Consider the following 16,176-nt stretch of genomic DNA (forward strand, 5'->3'; position numbering starts at 1 on the left):
CATTAAATATTGTTATACATTCAGACTTCCAATGTACAGGTCTTGGAAACAGTTACAGCCCTCACCAAGCTAGGTTGGGGACATGAAGTCCAACAGCATCTGAAATGCTGTGAAGGCATAATTTTACAAATAGCAATGTAAGCTTACAGAACTTGCCTTTATTAAGGTGGTATGTTCATGTAATTCCAGCACCTTCACAATATAACGAACCAAATTTACTATACTTCACTTCTAAAAACCTAGATGAAACATGAAAAAGAAGTCATACAGTATAAATTGCAACTTCAGGGAAAGTTCCTGCTTTATTATTCCAAATAATTTTTCCCATGTAAAATAAATGTCCAATAGTTCCTGGTATGTGGGAAAATAATGTTTGTTAAAGTCACAATGAAGCCTTATTGACGGAAGCTTGGCTATATAAACAGCACAAGTTGAGAAAAGGTTTAATCTCCAAACCTATTAGATTCGATGAAGTAAGATCAGAAATGGCCGCCTTGCGACATTATAGGAGGCCTCATTCCCATCAGAAGTCGAGGAGGCCCACCCTGGTAAGGAGGTACCATTGGGGGTCCCTGCCCATACGGTGGCATAGCACCAGGAAGGTAACCTGACATGCCTTGATGATGACCACCATACTGACCATGAGGCGGCATTGGGGGTCTCATTCCTTGTTGTTGTGGGATGCCTGGCTGTGGTGGCATCATACCTCCAATAGGTCCAACTGGTGGATTACCAATAGGAGCCTGTCCTGGTTGAGGAAGGTTACGCTGATATTTAGGTAACTGTGCCCTTCTCTCTTCCAGTGATATATCTTCATCTGGATGGGTCAACTGACTGGTTACACTAGTTGTCGTAAGTGTAGTAGGCTTGTTATTGAAGCCGCTGGTTTAGCTGCAGTGCTATTTGTTGTACTAGTAGTTGAAGCTGTAGACTGTGTATAAGCAGGGAATGTAGGCTTTGGGGGTTCTGTAGTTGTTGCAGGGGTACTATTTAAGGGTTGAAATCTGTACCAACAGGTCCTTGGACAGCTGTCTGAGCCTGTCCAGCACTGGGGAAAAGAGGCTTCATAACTGGAGGCTGTGGAGCAGGAACTGGTGCTGTCGGTGCAGGTGGTCTATTAAGAATGCCTGGCACTGAAACAACCTGTGCTTGAGTCATTGGAGGAATCCCAGGACGGGGAACAGGAGGGGGCATACCTGGTGGCATACCAGGCATCAGAGGTGGTATTCCTGGTCCAGGTGACATCATTCCACACATTGGTATCATTATGTTTTCACTGCAAAATGACTGGGTGTATTTTCTCTGATGATGCAATCCAGGTGGCATGCCTGGCATAACTGGTGGCATTCCTGGCATCAGAGGAGGAACACCTGGCATTAATGGAGGTATGCCAGGAGGCATTCCTGGTGCTCCTGGAACTGGTGGCAGTCCTGGTTGCACTATCGGGGGGATATAACCTTGTTGAGGCTGAACAGGCTGTGGCTGAAATGAAGTTGAAGCTGCAGAGTCATCATCGTATTCATCAGAATCATTTTATTGCTTCTTTTTTTTTGACTCTCTTGTGTTTTCTGTTCAAGAAGTCATCTTCTTTCATCCATGTCTTTTTCTGGAATACCTTCCATAACATATATTTCCAATTCTACATCAGTTCTCCCAGGAATTGCATTTGGTACAGCATCTATTGTCTCTTTATGCACCTGCAAGCAATGAATAGCTAAACCAGGTCCTGTGTACAACTTCTTATGACATATATGGCATTTAAAATGTTTTGCTTTTTTGGTGCTGTATAAGAATCTTCTCGTCATCAAAATCTCTATTACAATACCAGCACCACGGCTTCAGCTGCTTCTTCTTCTTGCGACCCGTAACTGTGCTCTACTGACAAAGTAAAACGGGGGTGGGGGGGAACAAGCAGGAAAAACAAGGCAAAAATCACTGACTCTTTCAAGCCAACGGCTACCACCGCGGCCACCACAGGAAACAGACACAAAATCCGTTAACTTTTATTATTACTAATAAACTTAGGGTCCTGGAGCCAAAAAGAGAATGGATTCTACTGTCTGTAGCACATCAGGGGAGGCTGTGTTGCATGGTGCCTAGTCCTAACTATTTCTTCTGGAAGCTTTGAAGAGCTTTTACCTTTTATTGTAGATCTTCTGACACCATTCACCTCTGTGTCCCCCCCCCCCCCCAAATTCCCCTTGCCCCTAAGCATCAGCTTGGAGATTTCCAACCTGGAGTCTGGAAACTCAGTGACAGTCTTAGAGCTAGCACCAGCTTTCTCTTCTCCATGCCAGCTTCTCAGCTTTCTGTCTTCCTGGAGAGAATGACTTCTTGGGAGGGAGGATCCCAATAGTCCACTCTAAAGTATGCATCACTCTTGTGGTCCTGCAGTGTCTTTTCTGTCCCAAATAGCTGTTGGACTGCCTTTGTTTGTTCTTGACTTCTTGGGCCGTGCAATGCCCCATCTGGAATTTGGAGTCCTATCTGATCCACAGAAAATGGTGCCCCAGACCTGCAGCCCTTGCATAGGGTACGTCCAACGATGTGGAAACAAAACAGTGCCTAAGCCAAGTGTTGAGCTTGCAGTCACTGCTGCCTCATTGAGTTCTCAAGTTATGAACCAAAGGCTCCATTTGCAAAGGAAAGAAATGGTTTCTTTATTAGGAAGATAAAGGAATTTTCCCTTAGTGAATATCATTTTCAATGGGGCAAAACTGAGAGCTTTCTCCCTAAGGTCAGGAACACAACAGAGATGCCCACTCTCACCACTTTCGTTCAACATACTACCAGAAGTCCTAGTTTCAGCAATCAGACAACAAAAAGAAATAAAAGGAATTCAAATTGGCAAAGAAATCAAACTCTCTCTTTTCACACATGTCATGATACTTTACGTGGAAAACACAAAAGGCTCCACTCCAAAATTGCTAGAATTTATACAGCAATTCAGCAACGTGACAGGATATAAAATCGGTGCACAGAAATCAGTGGCATTTCTCTACACTGACAATGAGACTGAAGAAAGAGAAATTAAAGGGTCAATCCCATTTATAGTTGTACCAAAAATCGTAAGATTCCTAGGAATAAACCCTTATAAGCAAAGAGGTAAAGGCCCAGTACTCTAAAAAAATTGAAGAAAATACAAAGAAATGGAAGAACATTTCATGTTCATGGATTGGAAGAATAAATATTGTTAAAATGTCTATGCTACCTTGAGCAATCTACACATTCAATACAATCCTTATCAAAATACCATCAACAATTTTTCACAGAACTGGAACAAATAAAACATCCAGTGAAAAAAGGACAGTCTCTTCAACAAATTGTGCTGGGAAAATTGGACATCCACATGTTTAAGAATGAAACTGGACCCTTTTTTACATCATACTCAAACATAAACTCAAAATGGATGAAAGACCTAAATGTGAGACAGGAATTCATCAAAATCCTAGAGGAGAACATAGACAGTAACCTCTTCAACCAAGGCCACAGCAACTTCTTGAGGGACACGTCTCCAAAGACAAGGGAAACAAAAAGCAAAAATGAACTATTGAGGCTTCATCAAGATAAAAATGTTGGGATGTCTGGGTGGCTCAGCAGTTGAGTGTCTGCCTTCGGCTCAGGGCATGATCCTGGGATCCCAGGATTCTGGGATTGAGTTCCGCATCAGGCTCCCTGTGAGGAGCCTGCTTCTCTCACTGCCTATGTCTCTGTCTCTCTCTGTCTCTCATGAATAATAATAATAAAAAATTAAAGATAAAAAATCTAATGCACAGTAAATGAAACAGTCAACAAAACTAAAAGATAACCTACAGAATGGGAGAAGACATTTGCAAATGACATATCAGATAAAGGGCTAGGATCCAAGATTTATAAAGAACTTATTAAACTCAACACCCCCAAAACAAAGAATCCAGTCAAGAAATGGGCAGAAGACATGAATAGACATTTCTCCAAAGAAGACCTACAAATGGCTGACAGACACATGAAAGTATGCTCCACATCACTTGGCATCAGGGAAATACAAATCAAAATACAATGAGATACCACCCTACACCAGTCAGAATGGCTAAAATTAATGATAGGAAACAACAAATGTTAGTGAGGATGTGGAGAAGGGGGAACACTCTTGCAGTGTTGGTGGGAATGTGAACTGGTGCAACCACTCTGGAAAACTGCGTGTAGGTTCCTGAAGAAGTTAAAAATAGAGCTACCCTATGACCCAGCAATTGCACTACTGGGTATTTACTCCAAAGACACAAATGTAGTGATCCGAAGGTGCACCTGCACCCCAATGTTCACAGCAGCAATGTCCACAATAGTCAAATTATGGGAAGAGCCCAGATATCCATGGAAGGATGAATGGATAAAAGGAAGAATTATTCAGAAAGGATGAATACTTACCATTTGCAATGATGTAAATGGAACTGGAAAGTATTATGTTGAGCTAAATAAGTCAGTTAGAGAAAGTCAATTATATGGTTTCACCCATATGTGGAACATAAGAAACAGCATAGAGGATCATAGGGTTAGGGAGTGAAAACTGAATAGGAAATCATCAGAGAGGGAGAAAAACCATGAGAGACTCTTAACTATAGGAAACAAACTGAGAGTTGCTGGAGGGGAGGTGGGGGTATAGGGTAATTGGGTGATGGACATTAAGAAGGGCACATGATATGATGAGCACTGGGTGTTACATGCAACAGATAAATTATTGAACATTACATCTGAAACTAATGATGTACTATATGTTGGCTAATTGAGTTAAAAAAACACTTTCCCTTTATAATATTGTTAAAAGTGGAACTAAGATGTGGAAATAGCTGCCCATTTTTTCCCCACGTTGTTAATTAATTTTAAAAAGTTTTTATTCCAATTTCAGTTAATATACAGTGTAATATTAGTTTCAGGTGTACAATTTAGTGATTCAACATTTACAACACCTGGTACTCATCACAAGTGCCTTCCTTAATCCTCATATCTATTTCCCCATCTCCCCACCCATCTCCCCTCTGGTAACCATCAGATTGTTCTCTCTAGTTAAAATTGTTCTATGTAGTTAAGAGTTTGTCTCCTTTCTCTTTTTCCCCCCATGTTCATTTTTTTTAATTCTACATATGAATGAAATCATACAGTATTTGTCTTTGGCTGACTTGTTTCACTGAGGATAATAGTTTTTTGCCTTATCTACGTTGTTGCAAATGGCAAGATTTCATTCCATTTTCTGGCTGAATAATATTCCATTGTGTGTGTGTGTGTGTGTGTGTGTGTGTATCTCACATCTTTTTTAATGGTTTTTATATTTTTAAAAAAGATTTATTTATTTTAGAGAAAGAGTGAGTGAGCATGTGAGTGGAGGAGGAGGGCACAGAAAATCTTTTTTTTTCTTTCCTTTTTTTTTTTGAAGGAAAGTCCTGATTTCCCTTTTAGAAAGTAACCCAGCTTCTACAGACTTACACATTGTCTTTATTTTCTCAATTATAAAAATATATAAAAGGAAACACTTTTATAAAAGGAAACTTATAAAAGGAAATGTTTATAAAAGGAAACAAATGAAGGAGGAAAGGAGAGGGTCAGATGTATCTGCAGAGCTCACAACCTGCTTCCCAGAGGCAGCAGTTTATGAAGCGTTGAGATGCTTCAGGAATGGGGTTGGGGGGCCTGAGGATCATTAAAGTCTCAAATTTCCGAAGTCATTCTCTAAACTGTTCAGGGGCTGGAGGATCCTCTGGAGCCAAAGGCCTATGCTTTCACTGTACTGCTTCAGCTTGTATCAGGGCTGGAAAGGCCTGCCCTCGTGGCCCACAAACTTCTCCCAGCAGTCTTCAGACTCCAGGTGGCTCATGATGGCCATGGGGATCCTGGAAGTCTGCAGATGCCTCAGCATCCCCTTATGCTTCAGGTGCCAGTGGAAGTACAGGAGGGAGGCAAAGAGCCTCAGGCTGATGTGGGGGTTATCTTTGACAAACCAACCAGTTTCTTGGCACAGGTGGGACAGGGGCTTCACGTGACATAGCAGGTGATTTCAAATCTCTAATGGGTCTAGTTGTCGTGACTTTATATCGTCAATAAAGCAAATTTCTGCATGGCACTTTTCATAAGCCTCAGGATTTCTCCTACCGGCCTTGTGTCCAGACGGCCCGAGTGGCACCTGGTTTGAAGGCAGACTTTGGCAGTTATGGGGCCTTCACGTGGCTTCAGCTGGTACACAGGTAGGTCCTCCTCCGGTAGTATGGCTTTGTGACCTGGAGCTTGTTGCTGAACTGCTGGTAGAATGTTTCTTCTTGGAGTGGATTCATTGTGGTTCAGTCTTGCTTTCAGAAAGTCCTAATCTGGAGACAGAGAAAGAAGCATAAGCAGACTCCCCACTCAGCAAGGCTCCTCCATGTCACAACTCTGATATTATGACCTGAGCCAAAATCAAAAGTCAGCTGTTTAACTGACTGAGCCACCCAGGCACCTCTATAACCACATCTTCTCTATCAATTCATCTTTCGATAAACACTTGGGCCATTTCCATAATATGGCTATTATTGATGCTTCTGCTATAAATATCAGGGTGCATGTATCCTTTTGAATTAGTAATTTTGTGGGTTTTTTTTTTTTTTGTAAATACCTACTAGTGCAATTGCTGGATCATAGGGTAGTTCTATTTTTAAGTTTTTGAGGAACCTCCATACTGTTTTCCAGAGTGCCTGAACCATTTTGCATTCCCACCGAGAGTGCAAGAAGGTTCCTCTTTCTTCAAACATACTTGCCAACACCAGTTGTTTCTTGTGTTGTTAATTTTAACCTTTCTGATAGGTGTGAGGTGCTATGTCATTGTAGTTTTGATTTGTATTTCCCTGATGATGAGTGCTGTTGAGCATCTTCTCATGTGTCTGTTAGCCAACTGTGTCTTCTTTGGAAAAATGTCTATGCATGTCTTATGCCCATTTTTAAACTAGATTATTTGTTTTTTGGGTGTTGAATTCAATAAATTCTTTATAGATACAGATAGTAGCCCTTTATCAGATATGTCATTTGTAAATATCTCCTCCCATTACAAAGGTTGCCTTTTATTTATTTATTTTTTATTTTATTTTTTTTTAAGGTTGCCTTTTAGATTTGTTGTTTCCTTTGCTGTGCAGAAGCTTTTTGTTTTGATGAAGTCCCAATAGTTTATTTTTGCTTTTGTTTTCCTTGTCTCAGGAGACCTATCTAGTAAGAAGTTGCTATGGCCAGTGTTGAAGAGGTTACCGCTTGTGTTCTCCTCTAGGATTTTAATGGTTTCCTGTCTCAAATTTAGGTCTTTCATCCATTTTGAGTTTATCTTTGTGTATGGTATAAGTCAGCTGTCCAATTTCTTAATTTTTCATGTTGCTGTCCAGTTATCCCAACACCATTGGTTGCATAGACTGTCTTTCTTCCATTGGATATTCTTACTTTGTTGAAGATATACTTATGGGTCCATTTCTGGGTTTTCTACTCTGTTCCACTGGTCTGTGTGTCTGTTTTTGTGGCAATACCATGCTGTTTTGATTACTACAGCTTTGTAATGTAACTTGAAGTATGGAATTATGATGCCTCCAGTTTTGTTTTTCTTTTTTTATTTTTTGGAAGATTTTAAGAAGAATAGGTATTCTCTTCTTTAAATGTTTGGTAGAATTCACCTGTGCCATCTGGTCCTGGAGATTTTTTATTTCTGATTCAGTTTCTTTGCTAGTTATCAGTCTATTTGAGTTTTCTGTTTCTACCTGTTTAGTTTTGGTGGTTTATATGTTTTTAGGAATTTATCCATTTCTTCCACGTTGTCCAATTTCTTGGCATCTACATTTCACAATATTCTTTAATAGTTGTTTGTATTTCTTCGGTGTTGGTTGTGAGTTCTCCTTTTTCTTTCATGATTTTATTTATGTGGGTCCTTTCTCTTTTTGATTAGTCTGGCTAGGGATTTATTAATTTTATTACTTTTTTCAAAGAATCAGCTCTTGGTTTTATTACTCTTATCTTGTTTTTTTTTTTTTTTTTTTTTTTTTTTTTAATTTCTAGGGATCCCTGGGTGGCGCAGCGGTTTAGCGCCTGCCTTTGGCCCAGGGCGCGATCCTGGAGACCTGGGATCGAGTCCCACGTCGGGCTCCCGGTGCATGGAGCCTGCTTCTCCCTCTGCCTATGTCTCTGCCTCTCTCTCTCTCTGTGTGTGACTATCATAAATAAATAAAAATTAAAAAAAATTTAAAAATTTCTATATCATTTATTTCTGCTAATCTTTACTAGTTTCCTTCATCTGCTGGCTTTAGGCTTCATATATTGTTCTTTCTTTTAGCTTCTTAAGGTGTAAGGTTAGGTTGTTATTTGAGATTTTTCTTTCTTCTTAAAGTAGGTTTGTATTGCTATATAATTCTCTCTTAGGACTGCTTTTCCTGCATCCCAAAAATATTGGACCATTACATTTTTATTGTCATTGTTTCCATGTACTTTTTAATTTCCTCTTTGATTTCCTGGTGGACCCATTTACTGTTTAGTAGCTTGTTATTTACCCTCCATGTATTGTAGTCTTCCCAAATTTTTTCTTGTGGTTGACTTCAAGTTTCATAGTAATGTGGTTGGAAAAGATGCATGGTATGATCTCAGTCTTTTTGTACTTGTTAAGGGCTGTTTTGTGACCTAGTATGTGATCTATTCTGGAGAATGTCCCATGTGCACTGGAAAAGAATGTGTGTTCTTCTGCTTTAAGATGAAGTGCTCTGTATATATCAGTTAAGTCCATGTGGTCCAGTGTGTCATTCAAAACCATTGCTTTCTTGTTGGTTTTCTGCTTAGATGAACTGTCCATTGACTTAAGTGGTGTGTTAAAGTTCCCTAATATTATTGTATTATTTTCAATGAGTTTGTGTTTGTTATTAATTGTGTTCGTTATTAATTCTTTATATATTTTTGGGTGCTCCCATGTTTGGCACATAAGTATTTACATTTGTTAGATCTTGTTGGATAGTCCCCTATATTATTATATAGTGCCCTGCTTCATCTCCTGTTACATTCTCTGGTTTAAAGTATGGTTTATCTGATATAAGTACTCCTACTCCAGCTTTCTTTGGACTTCCATTTGATGATAAGTGTTTCTCCATCCCCTCAATTTCAATATGCAAGTGTCTTTAGGTCTAAAATGAATCTCTTGTGGTTAACATATTGATGGATCTTGTTTTTTTAATCCATTCTCATACCTTATATCTTTTGATTAGAGCATTTAGTCCATATGTATTCAGAGTAATTATTGATAGAAATGTAGTTAGTGTCACTTTATTATTTATTTTTCTGTAGATTTTCTCTGTTCCTTTCTTTGTCACTTTTGATCCTTCCTTTCCACTCAAAGAATCTCCTTTAATATATTTTTGCAAGGTGTTTTAGTGGTCATGAAATCCCTTCCTTCTTGCCAGGGAAATGCTTTATCTCTCTTTCTATTCTGAATGATAGCCTTGCTGAATAGTGTATTGGCTGCAGATTTTTCCCATTCAGCCTGTTGAATACATCATGACACTCCCTTCTGGCTTGACAAGTTTCTCTTGAGAAATCTTCAGCTAGGCTTATGGGGTCTCCCTTGTATGTTAAGGGCTTCTTTTGTATTATGGCTTGTAAATTTTTTTTCCTTATTGCTGTATTTTACAAATTTAGTTACAATATGTCTTAATGTTGACCTGGTTTTGTTGGTTTTGATGGGTGTTTCTGGGCTCCTGGATTTGGATGTCTGTTTTCTTCCCTACATTATGATTTCCTTAAATAAATTTTCTGCCCCCATTTCTCTCTTCTTCTTCTGGGATTCCTGTAATATGAATATTATTATGTCTGATGGAGTTGCTGAGTTTCCTAAGTCTATTGATGTGTTCCATAATTACTCTCTCTCTTTTGTTCAGCTTCCTTAGTTTCCATTATTCTGTCCTCGTTTTTTTTTATTCTGTCCTTGTTATCACTTATGCATTCCTCTGCTCTTTCCAGTCTTGTGTTCATTGCATCAAAACTGTTTCCAAACTCAGTTACTGTATTTTTCATTTCTAATGGATTCTCTTTTAACTCTTTTATTTCTGTGATAAGGGTCTCCCTGATGTCTTCCACTCTTCTCTCAAGCCCAATGAATATCCTTATGATTGTTGCTTTAAGTTCTCTGTCTGGCATTTTACTTATGTCTGCTTTGTTTAGCTCTCTGGCCATGACCTTATCTTGTTCTTTCATTTGGGATGAATTTCTCTGTTTTGGCATTTTGTCTAAACCTTCTTCTGTGTATTAGAAAAGCCTATTATGTTTTCTGCTCCTGAAAGTAATGGCTTTATGAAGAAGAGGTCATATAGTGTCCAAGGTCTGGCACTTCAGGGATTGTCTCTGGTGTGTGCTGTGTGTACTCTGCTGTGTGTTTTGGCTACTGTATCCTTCAGGCCAGTCATCTGCAGAGGCTCTCCTTGTCTGCAGAGGGTGGTGTTTGGTTAAGGCCAGAGTGTGGTGAGTTTTAATTAGATGTGCTCTGATGTGTTTGTTAAATGTGACTACTACTCCACTTGAACTGAAGCCCTGCAGTACTCTGTGGTTGGGAGATGTGGTATGGGTGGCATTTCTGCCAGTGTTCTAGGGAAGGGGCCCACCACTGCACTGGGACTGAGGCAAATTTCACTGAGGAGAGTGGTACTGCCAGAGTGGAGGGGTATGGGATTCAGTGTAAGCCGGTTAGGCAGCCAGTGTTGGTGCTGTGCAGCTTACTGCACGTGGCTTTGTGTTTATGATAGTGGGAGAGTGCAGATTGCATCAGCCAGTTCATTTGTCTCCAGAGTGGCACCTCTGTGGATGCTGCCTGTCAGGGAAACACTCTGAGAAGAGAGAATATGCACCCCCCACCCCATGTTCCAGGAGTTTTTCAAATTGCTCTTTCTACACTGTTTGTCTCCTGGTTGTTTGTCTGCTTTCTCTCTAGGAGCAGCACAGTGCCCTCTGAACGTGAATGGGCTTAATGACCCCATCAAAAGGCGCAGGGTTTCAGACTGGATAAAAAAGCAGGACCCATCTATTTGCTGTCTACAAGAGACTCATTTTAGACAGAAGGACACCTACGGCCTGAAAATAAAAGGTTGGAGAACCATTTACCATTCAAATGATCCTCAAAAGAAAGCAGGGGTAGCCATCCTCATATCAGATAAAATTAAATTTACACTAACAATGAGACTGAAGAAAGAGAAATTAAGGAGTCAATCCCATTTACAATTGCACCCAAAAGCATAAGATACCTAGGAATAAACCTAAACAAAGAGGTAAAGGATCTATACCCTAAACACTATAGAACACTTCTGAAAGAAATTGAGGAAGACACAAAGAGATGGAAAAATATTCCATGCTCATGGATTGGCAGAATTAATATTGTGAAAATGTCAATGTTACCCAGGGCAATTTACACGTTTAATGCAATCCCTATCAAAATACCATGGACTTCCTTCAGAGAGTTAGAACAAATTATTTTAAGATTTGTGTGGAATCAGAAAAGACCCCGAATAGCCAGGGGAATTTTAAAAAAGAAAACCATATCTGGGGGCATCACAATGCCAGATTTCAGGTTGTACTACAAAGCTGTGGTCATTAAGACAGTGTGGTACTGGCACAAAAACAGACACATAGATCAATGGAACAGAATAGAGAACCCAGAAGTGGACCCTCAACTTTATGGTCAACTAATATTCAATAACGGAGGAAGGACTATCCACTGGAAGAAAGACAGTCTCTTCCATAAATGGTGCTGGGAAAATCGGACATCCACATGCAGAAGAATGAAACTAGACCACTCTCTTGCACCAGACACAAAGATAAACTCAAAATGGATGAAAGATCTAAATGTGAGACAAGAGTCCATCAAAATCCTAGAGGAGAACACAGGCAACACCCATTTTGAACTCGGCCACAGTAACTTCTTGCAAGATACATCCACAAAGGCAAAAGAAACAAAAGCAAAAATGAACTATTGGGACTTCATCAAGATAAGAAGCTTTTGCACAGCAAAGGATACAGTCAACAAAACTCAAAGACAACCTACAGAATGGGAGAAGATATCTGGAAATGACGTATCAGATAAAGGGCTAGTTTCCAAGATCTATAAAGAACTTATTAAACTCAACAGCAAAGAAACAAACAATCCAATCATGAAATGGGCAAAAGACATGAAGAGAAATCTCACAGAGGAAGACATAGTCATGGCCAACATGTCTATGAGATACCACCTCACACCAGTGAGAATGGGGAAAATTAACAAGGCAGGAAACCACAAATGTTGGAGAGGATGTGGAGAAAAGGGAACCCTCTTACACTGTTGGTGGGAATGTGAACTGGTGCAGCCACTCTGGAAAACTGTGTGGGGGTTCCTCAAAGAGTTAAAAATAGACCTGCCCTATGACCCAGCAATTGCACTGTTGGGGATTTACCCCAAAGATTCAGATGCAATGAAACGGTGGGACACCTGCACCCCGACGTTTCTAGCAGCAATGTCCACAATAGCCAAACTGTGGAAGGAGCCTCGGTGTCCATCAAAAGATGAATGGATAAAGAAGATGTGGTTTATGTATACAATGGAATATTACTCAGCCATTAGAAACGACAAATACCCACCATTTGCTTCAATGTGGATGGAACTGGAGGGTATTATGCTGAGTGAAGTAAGTCAATCGGAGAAGGACAAACATTGTATGTTCTCATTCATTTGGGGAATATAAATAATAGTGAAAGGGAATATAAGGGAAGGGAGAAGAAATGTGTGGGAAATATCAGAAAGGAGACAGAACATAAAGACTCCTAACTCTGGAAACGAACTAGGGGTGATGGAAGGGGAGGAGGGCGGGGGGTGAGGGTGAATGGGTGACGGGCACTTAGGGGGGCACTTGACAGGATGAGCACTGGGTGTTATTCTGTATGTTGGTAAATTGAACACCAATAAAAAATAAATTTATTATTAAAAAAATAATAAAATTAAAAAAATAAAAAATAATAATTGAAATTAGGATCTTGAGATATTTGCATACTCTGTTCATTGCAGCATTATTCATGATTAGCTAAGAGGTGGAAGCAGACCAAATATCTATCTTTGGATGAATAGATAAAGAAAATGGTATGTACATACAATATGTATACCTTGTATGAAGTCTAAAAAGGAAAGGAAATTCTGTCATATTCTACTACATGAATGAGCCTTGATCACATTATGTTAAATGAAATAAGCCATGCATAAAAAGACAAATACTGGGGGTGTCTGGGTGGCTGAGTTAGTTTGGGCATCTGGCTCTTGGTTTTGGCTCAGGTCATTATCTCAGGGTTCTGAGATTGAGCCCTGAGCTGGGCTCTGTGCTCAGTGGGGAGCCTACTTAGGGAATCTCTCTCCTTACCCCTTGGCCACTACTCTGGCTCTGTCTCTCAAAAATAAAATGAATAATTAAAAAAAAAAAGACAAATACTGTATGATTCCACTTACATGAAGAAGCTAAAGTAGTCAAACTCATAGAAACAGGAAAAAGGATGGTGATTTCCAGGGGATAGTGGGAGGAGAAATGAGTTGTTTGATGGGTATAGGGTTTAGTTTTGTGAGATGAAAAAGTTTTAGAGATTTGTTGCATAACAGTGTGAATATACTTAATAGTTTAGAATTGTACATGTAATAATAGGTAATATGGTGAATTTTCTGTTATGTGTTTTTTTTTTACCATAATTAATTGAGAAAAACACTACTAAAGCTCACTCAAGAGGAAATAGATAACCTAAATAGCCATAAATTTTAATTTTAAAGAAATTAAAATCCTATGCAGTAAAGTTTAGGCACAGGTGGCTTCATTAGGGAATTCTATCAAACATCTGAAGAAGAAATAACACTAGCCATGTACAAACTTTTCCAAAAAATTAAAGAGGAAAGCATACTTTGTAACTCATTTTATGAGGGTGGCATTTCCTTATAAATCAGACTTTACAAGAAAACTCAGACCAGTATCTTTCATTAAGATAGATGAAAAACTCTAAACAAAATTTAGCAAACCAAATCCAGTAACATATTAGAAGTATAATGCAACATGATAATGTGAGGCTTGTCCTAGGAATGCAGGTTTTATTTAAGATTAGAAATCCATCAATGTAATTCACCTATTAATCTTTTAAAAATTATGTCAGATGCAGAAAAATCACTTGACAACATCCAACTTCCACTAATGATAAAAACTTTCAGCAAACTACAAATAGAAGGGAACTTCCTCAAGCTGATAAAGGTCATTTACAAAAAAAAATCTTAATATCATATGTGATGGCAGAAGACTGAATACTTTACACCTGAGATCTGGGACAATACATGGAGGTCCATTTTCACCATTTATCTCCAACATTCCTTGTGAATTCAAATTAGTGCAATTAGGCAAGAAAAAGAAAGACATTCAGATTGGAAAAGAAGAAGTAAACTATGTTGACAGAAAACAATTTATATAGAAAACCTAATGGAATCTACAAAATAGCTACAGGAGCTGAGTGAGTTTTGGAAGAATACAGAAGCATAATATACAAAAACCAATTGTGTTTCTATATAATAGCAACAAACAATAGGAAATTGAAAACCAAAAATCAATACCATTTATGAAAGTACCAAAAATATGAAATACTTAAGGATAAATAATAAAAGATGTAAAAAGTGTATATATTAAAAATATAGAGAGATTAAATACCTAAATAAGTGGATTAATATACTTTATTCATTAGTTAAGATTTTAATTTTTCTCTAAATTGTTCTATAGTTTCAATGCAATTCACAAAAATTTTGAATTTTTTAAGTCATTTTGTCAATTAGAAAATGACTTTATTTTTTATTTTTAAAAAAGATTTTATTTATTTATTCACGAGAGACACACACAGAGAGGCAGACACAGGCAGAGGGAGAAGCAGGCTCCATGCAAGGAGCCAAATGTAGGACTCGATCCCAGATCCCAGGATCATGCCCTGAGCCAAAGGCAGACGCTCAACCACTGAGCCACCCAGGTATCCCTGAAAATGACTTTAAAATTTATTTGGAAAGTATAGAAAGGCACAGACCAGAATAGCCAAACAGAATAGCCAAAACTTGGGGCACCTGGGTGGGTCAGCTGGTTTAGCAACTGCCTTCAACTGGGTCATGATCCTGGGGTCCTGGGATTGAGCTCTGCATTGGGTTCTCTGCTCAGCAGGCTGCCTGCTTCTCCCTCACCCTCTGTTGCTCCCCCTGCTTGTGCTCTCTCTGTCCAATAAATAAGTAAAAAAAAAATTTATATATATATATATATATATATATATATATATATATATATATAAACAATTCTGAAAAAGAACAAAGTCAGTGTTGAGCTGGCGAGACTGGGAACCTCAAAACGGCTGACTCCAGGCCAGCAACCTCCCTATAATGCCGCCTTGCCGCCCACTCCCCATCTTCCCGCCAACGCTGCCTTGCTGCCCTACCTAACTTAGCTAACAAAGACCAGTAACCCTTGCCCTAATCGGAATGCCGCTGGGCCCCCATCTTCCCGCTGAAAACTCTTTATAGACCCCCCTGCGGTTTGCCTGGGCGCGACTTCCCCAGCCTGTGACTTCCCGGCTCTCTCCCTCGGAACCTTGCCCAAGAGCACGTCCCATTAAAAGTCTGTTTCGACCAACTTTTGCCTGACCTCTCTATTCCATTTCACTACTGATCGGATTAAATCTGACAGTCAGAGAGCTTATATCACCAAATGTCAAGATTTATAAAGCTACAGTAATCAGTGTGGTATTGGCTAAAAAGTGGACATGTAGATGGGTTAGAACAAAATAGCCTAGAAATAGACTTGCACAACAGATGTTTAACAAAGGCGATTCAATGGAGGACAGATAGATTTTTGTTGTTCACAAATTGTGCTAGAACACCTGGACACTCATATTTAAAAAATAAACAATGCATACATCACACTTTGCATAAAAAATAACTCAAAATGAATCAGGCTTAATTATACACAATAATGTACACAATTATTCAGTTATAAAACTGTTAGACAAAAATGTAAGAAAATTTGTCTAACTTTGGGTTTAGATATGAATTTTTAAATACAGTTAAAGCAAGATCCTTGAAAAAAATAATAAATTGCACTTTATCAAAATTCAATCTTGCACTCCACCCCACCTGCAGCCACCTCACCTCACTAG

The 16,176-nt window shown here is 39.0% G+C and overlaps 1 pseudogene; it reads right to left on the reverse strand.

Moving 5' to 3' along the window:
- Positions 1-479: 479 nt before the first annotated feature.
- Positions 480-16,176, reverse strand: part of LOC129494649 (BUB3-interacting and GLEBS motif-containing protein ZNF207-like) — a 34,871-nt pseudogene continuing 19,174 nt past the window's right edge.

This window comes from Nyctereutes procyonoides, unplaced genomic scaffold (assembly GCF_905146905.1).
Source record: "Nyctereutes procyonoides isolate TBG_1078 unplaced genomic scaffold, NYPRO_anot_genome, whole genome shotgun sequence".
Classification (NCBI taxonomy): Eukaryota; Metazoa; Chordata; class Mammalia; order Carnivora; family Canidae; genus Nyctereutes; species Nyctereutes procyonoides.